The following is a 13843-nucleotide window of genomic DNA, read 5'->3' as shown; positions in this document are numbered from 1 at the left end:
ATCCTTAACATTTCATTCTGTCAGGACAGGTAAACCTCCTCATCTGTTACTGCTCATATGGTGACAAAACCCAGCCTCTACTCTAAGTTAATACTGCACTGAAATTAAATATTGTAGTTCAGTAGCTATTTATGAAACTTCATTTTAATGGGAAATCCTCTGAGACTGCACCATTTACCCAGCAATAATGTCAGACCATTCCTTGTTTCAAAGTCTTTTCTGTTTATTACCAACCTTGTGTAGCAACGACACTGTTAAAGTTACAGTTACAGTTCTAATAAGGTGCAAAAGTCTTGGTGCAAACAAATATCACTGCAACTATATAAAGTTAGATTGTGCATAAACAAATAACACTGCAAATAAAATGAAGGAAAACAATGTGCACCTTGCAGTCCACCGGAGTCCACACAACGAAGTCACAAAACTTTGCAGCTGTCACAAAGATGTGAGTCTGTCTGGCTGTAGTGTTACTGTGTCTGGCTGTAGTGTTTGTGTGTCTGGCTGTAGTGTTTGTGTGTCTGGCTGTAGTGTTACTGTGTGTCTGGCTGTAGTGTTACTGTGTGTCTGGCTGTAGTGTTTGTGTGTCTGGCTGTAGTGTTTGTGTGTCTGGCTGTAGTGTTTCTGTGTGTCTGGCTGTAGTGTTACTGTGTGTCTGGCTGTAGTGTTTCTGTGTGTCTGGCTGTAGTGTTTCTGTGTGTCTGGCTGTAGTGTTTCTGTGTGTCTGGCTGTAGTGTTACTGTGTGTCTGGCTGTAGTGTTTGTGTGTCTGGCTGTAGTGTTTGTGTGTCTTCAAGACAAAATGCCGTCACTGAATCCAGACTGAAGTTTGTGCCCTGACAGCCTGTAGCGCTGTGCTGTTGCGAGGATTTTCTTTTATTTCCTGCGACGCTTTGATGGACATGTCACTTCCAGGCAGCCTTTTCCGCAGCAGGAACGGTAAGTGAGCCCAACCGGGTTCTGAACCGGGTCCAGCTGGTCTCGGTACGGTCCGTCGCCTTTCTGTTTCGGTCCATTTTTCCTCCTGTTTACTTCTGTCGGGTCATGTTGGGTCGTCTGACGGCTGCTCTCCAGGCCATTCGGCGTCTGTTAGCTGCCATGTCGCTCTCTGCCGCTGCTTCCAGGTTGGGAATGAGACAGACGTCATCCCTTCGTTCTTTTTTCACTGGAGCGATCGTGGGAATGACTGTGGCAGTTAATGACACAGCACGACTGCACCATGTTTGTATTTGTAGAAACTCGCCAAACTAAATTAAAAGAGCAACACGAGCGCAGCGTCTTGCCTGCAGCTGCCGTAAACCGACGTTACCGCACACCGCCGACATTGCCCACAATGCATTGCGGTTTGTTCCACTGCTGACGTCATCCTTTTGAGTCCTATTGTCGTGTGGGATGGCCGCCTTTGTTCCGCAGGAGGTTGGGACATTGGTACATTTTTATTCACAAGGCCATGCTTGGTCGACTGCCCTCCTACATCTGCAACTTAATCACACGAAGACGTGTTGATTCTTACGGCTCGCGGTCAAATGATCATTTGTTGCTCTGTGTTCCTTTTGTCCGAACAGAACTGGGGAGAAGAGCTTTCATCCACTCTGCTCCCACTACATGGAATATGTTGCAAAAAAACTGGAGATTGACTGAGCTTATTCCATTGAACAAATTTAAAGCCAGACTGAGAGCTCTTGAAATGGAATCTTGAAATTGTAATTGTTCTATGTAATTTCATATGGACATTGTTTGATGTTTTTATTGTAACAGTTGTAACTTTGCTGCCTCTTGGCCAGGACTCCCTTGAAAAAGAGGTTTTTAATCTCAGCGGGATTCTCCTGGTTAAATAAAAATATGATCTTTGTTCACTTCAAGTCGACCAATGACTTTCTGTTAAGCTTCCACATCGTGTGTGTGTGTGTGTGTGTGTGTGTGTGTGTGTGTGTGTGTGTGTGTGTGTGTGTGTGTGTGTGTGTTGAGAAGGACTCTGAAGAAGTCTGTTTACCAGTCTGACTGTTACTGACCAAGTCAAAGTTTTAATGATCACTACATGAAAGTGTTTTACTGTTCATGACTTATAATGGCTGAACCTCCTCAGTGAGCAGCTGTCAGGTTTTTGTAGAGAGGTTGTGTGTTTCCTGTCACTGTGGGCCTCACAGCACAGTAGTACACAGCAGAGTCAGACAGCTCAAGCTTCTGGATCTTCAGAGGAACTGATCTCAAGCTGGAATCCAGTGTGGATGAATATTTTTCTTCATCCTCTGTTTTCCCCTCACCGAGCTTAAAGCGACTCAGGATGAATTTGGGGCTTTTGTTTCCTTCCTGTTTGTACCAGAAGAGATACTCATTTGAACCATAACTGATGTTATAGAGACAGTCCAGTGTTACTGAGTGTCCTTCATCAGCAGTCCTTCTCCTCTTGGTTGCAGCACGTTGTCTTTTTGAGCTCTGCATCCTGTAAAACACCAACAAACAGTGTGAGTGTGCTGCTAGAGAATCATGTCCATGTTGGGTTGATGTGAGAGAAACAGAGTTGTGTTCATACCAAGGCTCATAGCAGCCAGCAGCACTGAGATGAACAGAGGCCTCATATCTGCAGTGATGAGTAACTGTGAGCTCCAGCAAGTAGAAAGAAGGCTGTGATCTCTCTGTTTAGTCTTCATCAGCACTCAGCTGGTGGATTAGGAGGAGGAGCCTGATCACAGTGACAAGGAAGTCATTCAGTCATGAGATGGATGACGGAGAATCTTAGTTTGACCGAAACTACAGAAATGTAGAGAGTAATCTTTTAAGAAGTTACTGATGGTGACTAAAAGGTTTATTTAATCTGAACTCTGAACTAAATCCACTGAGCCAAGCTGCCTGCTGGATCGACCCTACAGAAAAACGCGATTATGCGATCGCATGAATTCATGCATACATCACCCTTTTGCCGCTGATTATGCGGGGGCCACATATTTTCCAAAAGGGCGCATAATCCCGATCAGGTGGATCACCTCAACTACTGTCTCTCCACCATGTCAGTCAATCTGTCCTTACGTAAAGACGTCCAGCATGCTGCACCTGGTGAGCTCTGCTGGCTGCACACATGAGTATTGATTTATTCTGTGAGCTCCACTTTTGAGTCTGACTTGGTGAAAATCTTTAGGAAGGTCTGCGACGGAACATTTGAGCGATGCCGAGACCTGTAAACAGTGACGTGCACGCACAGGTAGGCAGTGTGAGCTCGAGCACGCTCGCTCCCGACATCTGGAGGGTGTTTTCTCTGGAGGGGCAGGAGGATGGTCTGGAGCGTGTTCACCATTCTGAAAGGCACCGACAGTCGCTGGACTCTTAGTTCTGGGAAAATTGTCCATGAAACCTTTAAAGGGGACATATTATGCTATTTTTCAGTCACATCATATCGGTCTCAGAAGCCCAAAAACATGATATTTAAGTTTGTTGGCCTCAAATTCATCCTTTGTTCAGAGTTTCAGCGGTCTAAAAAGTCACTCTGAGGAGCCCTCCTCAGAACAGGCTGGTTCTGAGCCTGCTTCCTGGTATGCACATGAACGCATCTGTCCACGCCCACTCAGACACACACACACACACACACACACACACACACACACACACACACACACACACACACACACACACACACACGGTGGGGGCACAGTCAGGGGGAGGAGTTAAATCTGCTTATTTCAGAATAAGTGGACCCAACTCAAACTCGACTGTTTCAGCTTCAGTTTCATTTTCAAAAAACGTGGCGTAGCAAGACAGGGAGGAAACTAACAATTTTCAAATTTGAGCGTCATAATGAGGCTCCGGCAACACACTATTATAAGAAACTCTCCACAAAGTGAAAAAAGCATAATATGTCCCCTTCAGTATAAAAGGAACCAAAGTCAAAGCTGAGGATTGCATTACAATGAAGACAAAGGTATCATTGACATCGTCCTGACCCAACAGGCCACACAGCTTCTGGTTCAGGCTCTCGTGGTGTCACGCATTGACTACTGCAACTCTCTTCTGGAGGGTCTCCCTGCAGGTCCAGTCAAACCTCTACAGAGGACCCAGAATGCAGCAGGTCTGGTCTTCAACCAGCCCACAGAGCTCATGTCCTCCTCTGTTCATCTCCCTTCACTGGCTTCCAGTTGCAGCCAGGATCAAATTCAAATCTCTCCTCCTGGCTTACAGAACGCTTACAAGAACGGCTCCGGCCGACCTGGACTCCCTGATCCAGGTCTGCTCTCCTTCACGCCCTCTTCGCTCTGCATGTGAGAGACGTCTGGAGCTTCCAGTCCAGCTCGGCTCTGAACCTCCAGCCAGACTCTTCTCCTCTGTTGTTCCCAAATGGTGGAACGAACTTCCTAACTCTGTGCGTTCCGCCGAGTCTCTTTCTACTTTCAAGAGACAATTGAAGACTCAATTGTTCAGAGAACACCGAGGGTCTTAATCCTACCTCATGTTCAGGGAAGAATAGATCAGGTGTTCTGAAACCAGCACTTATGGACCACTGACTAAGTTGACACACACACACAAAAAAAAGGAGGGGGGTAGTGACTCCTCTTCTGCAACTTGATGGCAGCTCCCTTGACCAATCACACTTGAAGCAACTGAAGCATTTACCAATGGTTTCTTTCTTTCTTATGTCTGTATTCTTGCTTGTGTTGTACGTCGCTTTGGACAAAAGCGTCTGCTAAATGAAATTGTAGAATTGTAGAATCATTGAACAGTTCTGTATTTTCTTGGTCTTCTAACTGTAAAAATTGCAGCAGCTTCGAATAAACAGGTCGATATGAAAACTGTGAATACTGAATAAAACTGGAAAGTAATTCCAGATTAAAATGTAACATTCTGTCATGTGAAAACACTAAACCCATGATTTTTCTAATTCCTCAGTGATCTTCAAATTAATTTTTGTGCAGTAAATGAAGGTTTCTGCTGGTATTTTAGTTCCTCAGTCAATATATTATTTAGTGAGAAGAAAATTGTTCAGTGAAGCTGTTGTCGGTTGAGTCCCTCTAGTGGATGTAGAGGAGGATTGTGTTGTCTTTGCTCCAGAGGTTTTCGTCCACAGTTGAGCTGTTTCCTGTCACTGTGGGCTGCAGAGCACAGTAGTACACAGCAGAGTCAGACAGCTCAAGCTTCTGGATCTTCAGAGGAACTGATTTGTCTTTGAGCTCAGCACCAAATCTGTCTTTGGGGAAATCTGCAGCATTATAGACTTTCTTGGAAACAAGTTTCAAAATGTACTCTGGATAACTGTTCACTGATTGTTTGTACCAGAACAAATATGGACTTGACTCTCAAAAGTACAATTCAGTGTAACTGAGTCTCCTTCAGCAGCAGGAACATCTCCTGATGGCTGCATCACTTTGTCTTCTCCTTTACACTCTGGAGAAGAAGAGAACATGCAGAGAAGAGAGGAATCAATACAGATGATCGAATCAAGGAGAGAACAGTCAGAGGTTCTGAATAGTTTGGAATAAATGTCATACCTGTATTTTTCACAAGGTAACAACATCAGCATAAATGCTGGAGTGTGATTTAGTGGATCCTGAACATTCAAAGTTCTTCATGTGGAGCTCAGTGATGTGTTCAAGTGTTTGAAGAGGAAACATGTAGAGTTTTGTATCTTACCAAAGAAAAGAGCAGCAAGAAGAATCCACAGCCAATGTTCCATGTGTCCAACAAGGTTTCAGTCACCAGGAGAAAGTAGCTGATGTTCAGCACTCAGTGTGACAATAGTTGTCTTCACAGCAGCTCTTCTTATTGACACAATGGTTGAACACAGTGCAGAAGTAGAGCAGCAGCTGCTGGATCATGTGGCCCTCTAGTGGAGCTCCAAAGTTGACTTGAACAGTGTGAAAAAAGTCTTCCAGCAGCTGTGATGTGAAGATTAAAGTAAACCAGATGTAGAGGAATGAAAGAAGTTATGATTTCATGTGATTTTAAAACGTTTTAGGACTTTTGTTAAAAGTAAATTAAAATGCAATGTGATGAATTGCAAGTCTAAAGAACCCAGCAATTATTTTTTAAACATCATAACCCAAATGTGAAAACAAAGACATTTTTGCCACAAATGGTCTATTCAGACAGGTTTATGTTTGTTTCTCTGATCAGCTGCTCTAAATATAGAAACAAGGTTCTGGACTTTCGAGGCAGAAATGTTTGATTCATGTCTTGTTCAGGATTCTAGCTTGTGAACAGTCTTTGTTCATTGTTGCTGGTTTGTTGGTTTGATGAAGGATCAGATTCTTTCTGTTGATCAGAGTGTTCACATGTGGAGCCTGGATGTTCTGATGGATGTCATCAAACACAGAATGTTTCCTGAAAGAGATGCTGTGTGGATGAAAAGTGCTGATATCCAGCTGGATGCTCCCTCTCAGAGTAAAACTGGAACTGAAATCATCTCAGGTCAGATGAGAGCTCACATGCAGCCCAATCTAGTCTTGAATGGGTCGGACCAGTTAAATGGCTGGAATTTGTTTCTTTAAAGTAATATTTGCTGCTGTTTTCTGTTGTTTCAGTGTTAAATCCCTGCTGTCTCTGCTCGGCTCTCAAAGTTGTGTTTTGTCTCCTGCTGATCCTGAAATAGAGTGAAAATCAGTGAAGAAATGAGAAACAACAGTTATTCACATGTAGAAAAGCTAAATAAAGAAATCACTGCTGTGTTTGTAATATTCCTCTTTCTAAGGCTTTACTGACCGGGCTGGACCTGCTGGTTGCTGGTTGAGGCCACAGGCCACGTGTTTGACACCCCGACTCAAGTGGAGGAAAGAACACCAGAAGAAGGAGGAAGTGAAATGAAGTGAAGTTTCATTAATGGAAGATTGGTGGTGTGAGGTGACAGTTGTAACCAGTGAACCACCGTACCACACCTTGTAACATCTCTTCTCTTGTATCAGTGAGCAGAGTGTTTGAAGAGCAGCTGGAACCACAGTGACTCTGATCAAACAGGAATGAGCAGAATCCATCTGATATGAAGCTGTCTGCTGAATCCCACTTCCCTCCTCTTTGAAGAGGAGTCCCATATCTGTGTTCAGCTTTTTGTACAGCCTCTTCTACACTTTGGATCACTGTGTCTCAGAGCACAGTAGTAGAGAGCTGTGTCTGCCAGGGTTAGCTTTGGAATGCTCAGTGTAGTTGATGAGGCTGTTGTTTCAGATCCATATCGACCATCTGGAATATATTGTGTACCACTCTCTGATTTTGCTCCTTTCCAGAGTATAAACTGAGGAGCCTGAAGGTCTGAATGATGTTTGTACCAATAAAGACTAACAGCACTGCTACCTGTCTGATAGCTACATGAGAGTGTGACAGATTGTCCTTCTCTTCCACTGACTTCTTGTCGGTCAGGAGAGATTGTGTCTGCAGCTGTTAGTCCTGGAAAAAGTGGAGAAAATGAAGCCATTAGATAAACATTGTCCATGAGGCTGAGAGGAGAAGACAGTGGAAAATGTCCCCTGAACACTGTTACTCTGTGGACACAAACAGCTGGACTGCAGCTGAGATTCCAAGCAGTTTGTTCACAACTTGATGTCAAAGAACAAATCCAGTGAGATGAAACAATGATTGTTGGTCAGTGAGACATTTTCTGAAGACAGCAGGTTGAATGAGACGTTCTTAAACTCACCTCTAATGAGAGACAGAAGCACAAAGAGGGAAAGCAACATGACTTTGGAGTGATTCAAAGCAGACACACAGCAGACCAACAATGTTCTTCCACTGCAGGAGAATGAGGAGGAGCTGAAGTTCAGTGGGCGGGGCCAAATATGTCTTGATATCATCTTTGTTCACTTCAAGTCGACCAATGAGATTCAGTTCAGCTTCTACATCAGATCTGTGTGTGTTTCTGATCTTTACTGCTTCAGTTCTCTGTTGTGTTTGTCTTCAGTCCAAAGAGTCAGAAATCAGAGGTTGAACAGAGAGTGAGTCCCTCTAGTGGAGGATTGTGTTTTCTTTGCTCCAGAGGTTTTCGTCCACAGTTGAGCTGTTTCCTGTCACTGTGGGCTCCAGAGCACAGTAGTACACAGCAGAGTCAGACACTGCAGCAGAGGAGATCTCCAGATGAAACTCCTTTGTGTTTTTGTCATGTTTGAAAGACAGTCTTTCTGTTCTGGGTGAATATTGACTGATGAGAAGCTGTGGAGGTGAACTGGACTTCTGCTGGTACCACCAGAGGTAGCTTCTAGAAGCTGAAAAGTTACAGGAGAGAGTCACAGTGTCTCCTTCCAAAGCCGTCAGTTCATCTTTAAACGGCGTCAGTAAATCCTCCGAGGATCCTGAAACAACAAAGACAGATTTCTCCAGAACATTTGGATCTGAATTCCACATCATTCAGCTCAGTTTCATCAGAGAAAAAGTGAATCCACTCAAACATGGACATGTGCTTCATGTCTGTCTTCTCCTCCTCCATCTCCCTCCATCTCTGGATGACTTACCAGTCTGAAAGGAGATGATCAACATCCAGATGAAAAGCAGGAACATGGTTTTCACTTGGACTGGATGAAGACTGGAGAGAAGACAGCAGCTCTTCTCTCCAACATGAAGCCTTTCACACTGAGCTGTGGAGCTCCTCCTCTTGTTCTGCTCACTGTGAATTCAGCCTGATGGAAGCTCCTCAACTCATCGTCCTCACTGACCTCCTGCTCCTCCTCCATCATGGAGTCAGACTCAAGAAGCAGTCAGATGCTCACATGAATGAATGAGGAGAGATTTCATTCTTAGAAAACGGAGATGAATTTGAATTATAACTTTCAACGACTTCTGACTTCTTCTGCTTTGACTTTCAATGACTTTCTTCATGCCTCTCTTCCACACAGGTCTGATTTGTGGAGCGCAGACTGATTGTTATCCTGTGGACACATTGTCCCAGCTGAGCTGTGGCTCTCTTCATATCCTCCACAGTTCCCATGAGCCTCTGAGCCGCTCCTCTGATCATTGCTCTCCTTGCCGGGCCTGTCAGTTCAGATGAACAACCATGTCGATAAACTTGTCCACTGTTCTGTCCCTGACCTGTCTGCTGCCTTCCTTTGTCTTCATCATGCTGTTATGAAAAGAAAATCACGGAGTGCTGTGACGCCAGATCGTGACTGAATGAATGATCTCTGAAGCTGAGAAGGCGAGTTCCCACCACGACGCGGATTCTAACTGACTTTCAGTAGAGACTGTTTGCGTGGTGACCGCTCGCAACTTCAACACAATGTGCGACAGGCGCAGGCAATCTGGTACTAAGAATACGTGCTCATTTCACGCATTTCTGTGAGATCAGGTCGGTCTTGTTTCACAGAACTTCTCTAAAGAGTCGAACGTCCTCATTGGTCAGAGTGGCTGGACTCCTGGATCAATTCTTTCAAGATTTTCAACCTCAGATTTTTTTTACATTTATGACTGTTGTTTACTTTTAGTCAGGATTTTTCTTATTTAACCAACATCATTTGAATTATTAATTGTATATGTTCAGCCAAAACATGAATTACAAAAATTGCTTGTATGGAAAATTGCAAATCGAAGAAATTTAGATTTGTTGAGACTTGTGACAGAGATTCACTTCAGACCACATTTCATCATGAATGTAGAAATCCTGGAAATTGTTGAATAATTTTATAATATTCTTTACATCATGCTTATTATATTATGTTATTTACTATTATTCATATTATGCATGTTTTTGGTAGTGTGTGTACTCATGTGTGGAAAAGACAATGTATTCTTTCAGGTTTGCCTGCCTGTCATTTTTCATTTTCACGGCAGCCTCTTGGCAGCTGGACAGTCTGTTTTTTCTAAAGCTCAGACTACAGGTCATTTGCCTCTCTGTCTCCCTCTGGCGCAAATGAGGCTCATTGGACAAGAAATGTGACACTATGATCTGCTGCACAACACCTGGCATTTGGAGACTTGATGGAGGCTGATAGGGCCTCCCAAGGGGTCACGGACATTGACCTTTGTAGGGAGGGGAGAAGAGGGTCAATTGAGAAGCAACGAATGGTTTAGAGCAATTGTGTCTTGACGAAAAGTCATTTGAGATGCAACGAACTCCCAGAAAATAGTATAAATACATGGAGCAGAGAGCGATCGGGGCGTCAGTTCTTTTTGGTCGGCCTGACTGCCGGAGGGTTTTTTTGGGAATAAAGTCCTCTTTTTGCATCCTGACTTCGACTCTGCCTGATTGTTCCGAGGAGAACTACGATTGAAGACTTCAAGAAGCAAGAGTGGATATACTTGAAGATTTTGAGATTTTCCCGGAAATATGTTTGTGGGTTTTTTTGCACGGTGACTGGCCGAGGATGCTTTTTAAATAAAAATCCACGACAAAATGTAAAACTCTTCACGTCATTCTTTTCTTCTGCCACAGTGTGTGTCAGGAGACCAACCCCCGCAGTGTGATGGAGTGGGGCTCCCTCTAGTGGAGGACTGTGTTGTCTTTGCTCCAAAGCTTTTCGTCCTCAGTTGAGCTGTTTCCTGTCGCTGTGGGCCTCACAGCACAGTAGTACACAGCAGAGTCAGACACTGCAGCAGAGATGAGCTCCAGATCTACTCGTCTCTGTGTTTTGTTGATGTGAGCTGAGAAATCAGACCGAGTTGGATGAACTGATCCTCCCTCTGCGATGGAGAGCAGGAACTCTGTTCTGGATCTCTGGTATTGTCGGTACCACTGGATACTGTAGATGCTTCCTTCATATTTACAGCTCAGCTTGATGTGTCGTCCCTCTGCTGCAGCTTCTTCTTGACTTTCCTGCTGGATGACGCTCATGGAGCTCATGTCTGTGAAATGATTCATTCATATCAGTTATTTCTTGATTGATCTGATCAACCAGCAGCTATTAAATGACAACATGTGCGGTCCGTCCAGGAAGTGAACAACACTCACCTATCAGATGAAGACAAACACCAAGAAGCAGGTGGAGCTGCATGACTCTGCAGTGGGATGAAGACAGGAGGTTTTCTGCTGCAGTCTTCCTCCTCAGCATCAAGCTGCTTCTGTTTCCAGCTGTGAAAACACAAACCATCTCATTGGTGGAGTTGAGAGATGGAGGGTGGAGCCAGAGAAAAGCCTTTTGAAACATCCTTGATGCAGCAAAGTTCAGTTCAGTCAGAGACTCAGAATGACTTGTTGAGTCATTTCTTGTTTTATTTTGACTCCTCTGTTGTGTCCACGTCTCCACACACTCCTTCTTCCTGTCGGTCTCCCTCTGTGTGTGTGATTGTGTGGTGTGTTTCAGTGTGTCTCTCCTTCCTCAGTGTATTTGAACCTCTTTCCCCCGTGTGTCTGTCCCACATCGTCTTCTACTCTGTCTTGACCTTCTGTCTGTTCTCATCCTGTTCCTCGTCCTGATCTTCTCCTGTTTGGCCTTCAGCCTGTGTTTCTGGCCTCCCTCTGGATCATCCCTCGGACTCCTCCACCTGCTCAGCATCAAGAAGTGAGCAATAAACTCTTTGGAACTGAGCTCTTTGTGCTTGAGTGTGTTTCTGGGTTCAGTCCTGACTGGTGACAGAATGGAGCTGCAGAGCAGAACAGCATCCAGATGGATGGAGACAAAGTCTGGAGTCTTTTCAGGAGAGTGAAGGTCAGGGAGAGCCCAGGTACTGACGGCACCACAGGCTGGACTCTGAGAAATGAGGAACAGCTGCAGATGGTTTTCACGGGGTTTTTAAAGTCTCTTCATCTCCACAGTGTCCTGAGACCCTGTGACCTTCAGCTTCTAATGACTGATGATTCATTCATGTGTTCATCAGGTTCACAGGAGGCTCCTGGATCCAGATTGTGTTTGTCATTAATGAAAGCCCTCAGAGAGCCAGGGAAGTTCAAAACTGGACTTTAATGCAACAAAGTAGACAGAGAACAACGACCGATGTTTCTCCTGTGGTTGTGTTTTATTGTAGAATTAGATTGATTTGATGTGTTTTTCGGTAACGCTTCCTTTTACAGTACGGTAATTACCATGTATTAACGTGGTAATTGCAAGGTAAGTACCATGTAATAAGGAGAAGTTACTGTAAAATTACCATGTAATTACAGGGTAACTATGTTGCTAATTACCTAGTACTTTTAGAGTAATTACCAAGCAAATTCCAGGCAAATACCAAGTAACTACCTGGTATTAAGTATTAATTACTGGGTAATTATAATGTATATAGCAACTATGTCGGTAATTGCCAAGTACTTACTAAGTAATTGCTAAGTAATTACCATGTAATCAATGGGAAATGTGGACTTTTTACTAGGTATTACTAGGTACTGCTAGGTGTTTACGCTATGTATTTCCCTAGTAGTCAAGTGTTTTTTACTACTTATCTGGTAACTTCTTAGTATTTCCCAGTAACTACAACATTTACCTGGTAATTACGGTTGAACTGTAGACTACTGCAAAAGGAAGTGAGGCCTGTTTCCACACTATTACCTGGTAACTACTTATTCGTTACCCAGGAACTGCAAAAATACCTACCTCGAAATTACATAGTTATTCAAGTGGATTTGTACTGTTAAAGGAAGTGAGGTCTGTTTCCATGTTATTACATGGTAATTACTCATTTATTACCCAGTAAATAGAAAAATATTTACCTGGAAATTACATAGTAATTAAAGTGGATTTGTACTGTAAAAGGAAGTGAGATCTGTTTCCATGTTATTACATGGTAATTACTCATTTATTACCCAGTAAATAGAAAAATATTTACCTGGAAATTACACAGTTATTAAAGTGGATTTGTACTGTAAAAGGAAGTGAGGTCTGTTTCCATGTTATTACCTGGTAATTACTCAGTATTTAGCCTGTTACTCGGAAACTTTCACATACCCCACACACTTGCACCAAAAATGCAGCAAACCCCATCAGTGTCTGTGATCCATTCTCTGAACAGCACACTGTATCTGTCAGGAGATCAGAGTTTCCATCAAAACCACCATCACCAGCCATCACATTACATTAAGATGAACGCATTATTATTACACTTCCTCACTCCAAACACCTCACTGTGACCGACATGCAAAACAAGAAAGCTGCCAAAGATAAACATTTTAATCAAATGGAGTTCAACTTCTTATAAAACAATTTACAAAACAGTGCACATTTTTAGCAGTCAGGCACCTTTTTTTTTGAGAAACAGAACAGATTTCTTTTGCAAAAAACAAAATACAAAAAACATTGATAAACAATCACTATAAATCAACATTAATAAGCAAACTGCTCCAGTCTTGTGAATTCACATCATGTGTTTTCTGCAGACCCGTCTGGTCTACAGGAACCCTTGATCTCCATCATCTCGAATACCCAGGACCGCCGTCGCCAGGTGTTGTCACGTTGTCCACGTCCAGACTTGTACCTCCCTCAGCGTGATGAAAACGAGGACCGCACAACTGTTCCTTCTTAATGCTCAGGGTTTATTCACTTTAACACCCAAACCCCAAACGTGAGAGCTGAAAACATACAAATATACATATTAATAAACAGAAACTTACACAATAAACAAATATACACATTGCACAAAACACAAATATCTTTAAACCTTCAAATATACACATGAAACCGACATTACAACCGAAATATCCACCCAAGCCTGGACATGAGACCACAGCCAGACCAGCACCAGCTGCAGAGCTCCACACTACCACCACGATAATGATCAATAAAACACCAAGCAAAAGGAAATATACACACCTCACTGGCTGCTTCACATTGTAAACCGTTTGTATTTGCTCTTTTTACATACTTTTTGGAGCGTTTTTTCTCTGAAGAGGTTCAAATACACTGAGGAAGGAGAGACACACTGAAACACACCACACAATCACACACACAGAGGGAGACCGACAGGAAGAAGGAGTGTGTGGAGACGTGGACACAACAGAGGAGTCAAAATAAAACAAGAAA

This window comes from Salarias fasciatus, chromosome 18 (genome assembly GCF_902148845.1).
Source record: "Salarias fasciatus chromosome 18, fSalaFa1.1, whole genome shotgun sequence".
In the NCBI taxonomy this organism is placed as follows: Eukaryota; Metazoa; Chordata; class Actinopteri; order Blenniiformes; family Blenniidae; genus Salarias; species Salarias fasciatus.
This window is presented reverse-complemented; position numbering follows the sequence as displayed.